The 880-nt window shown below is 39.8% G+C and overlaps 1 protein-coding gene across 4 annotated transcripts in view; it reads right to left on the bottom strand.

Annotated features, from left to right (window-relative positions):
* The window catches only part of LOC113568198 (suppressor of tumorigenicity 7 protein homolog), a 36,371-nt gene extending 35,879 nt beyond the window's left edge, over positions 1 to 492 (bottom strand). For all 4 annotated transcript variants that reach the window (XM_026996384.2, XM_026996383.2, XM_026996385.2 and 1 more), the window contains exon 1: positions 302 to 492. The gene's annotated coding sequence lies outside the window, so the exon portion shown is untranslated. The remainder of the gene's footprint in view (positions 1 to 301) is intronic.
* Positions 493 to 880: the final 388 nt, after the last annotated feature.

Here is an 880-nt window from a genome sequence, read left to right as displayed (position 1 = left end):
GTGACCTTGCTAACGTTAGCCAACTAGTTACTAATATTGTTTGGTGTTTAAAAATGTTGCCAAAGGCGCACGCAGACTAGTCCATGTATAAAAATAAATCTGACAAACCGACAGTGACACTGAACTAGCCAACGCTACAGGTAATGTTAATGTGGCGCCACGTAAGGTTAGCGCGTCTATATTTAACTTATAGCCTAACGTTACCTGTTTGTGAGCTAGTTAGCTAGCTAGCAATCTAGCTAGCTAGCCAACTATTCAGGTTTAAGAGATGTTCATTTGTGCTTCCAATGTTAAATCTTACCTGCTCTCGGGCTGTTAGTGTATCTAAACGGTATTCATAGAAAGTACGCCAGGAACAGCATAAAGAATAGCGCTTTGCCAAAGTAAGTAAACAATACATGACTTGAGTTGCTGCACGACTAGGCCAAACCCATTGTCAGACGTGGTACTGCTCCCTCTCGAGTTCCGCAAAAACGTCTGAATTCGATACAGATGACACGCCTAAGGGAGTAGTGTCATATTAGGTCAGGAGTTTCATGTATTTTTATTAGTGTAATAGCTCCTTATACAGGAATCGCAACCTCTACTGAGAACGTAACTTGTAGCTATTACTTTTGAATGTTCGAGCATCATCTCTAAAAATGTTAAAAGAAAATATGGCGGTTGTTTTGGGTGTCCTTTTCGAACCATTTACAGTTTAAAAGATAATTGTGCGCCACATTTGGTAAAAGGGATTTTATTTAAACCAGTAAGCCACAGGTTTGTATTGACTTCTTAGGGTATTTACTATCTCTTTTGTCTGCCAAGCTGAAATCACTGGTGATCCTCCAAATGCAGTATTTCTGATAGAGACCACAAGTAGGTTGATCTGTACAGTTCA

The sequence above is a fragment of the Electrophorus electricus genome, chromosome 4 (assembly GCF_013358815.1).
Source record: "Electrophorus electricus isolate fEleEle1 chromosome 4, fEleEle1.pri, whole genome shotgun sequence".
NCBI classification, from domain to species: Eukaryota; Metazoa; Chordata; class Actinopteri; order Gymnotiformes; family Gymnotidae; genus Electrophorus; species Electrophorus electricus.
The sequence above is the reverse complement of the archived record's forward strand: the minus strand, read 5'-3'. Positions and strand labels throughout refer to the sequence as shown.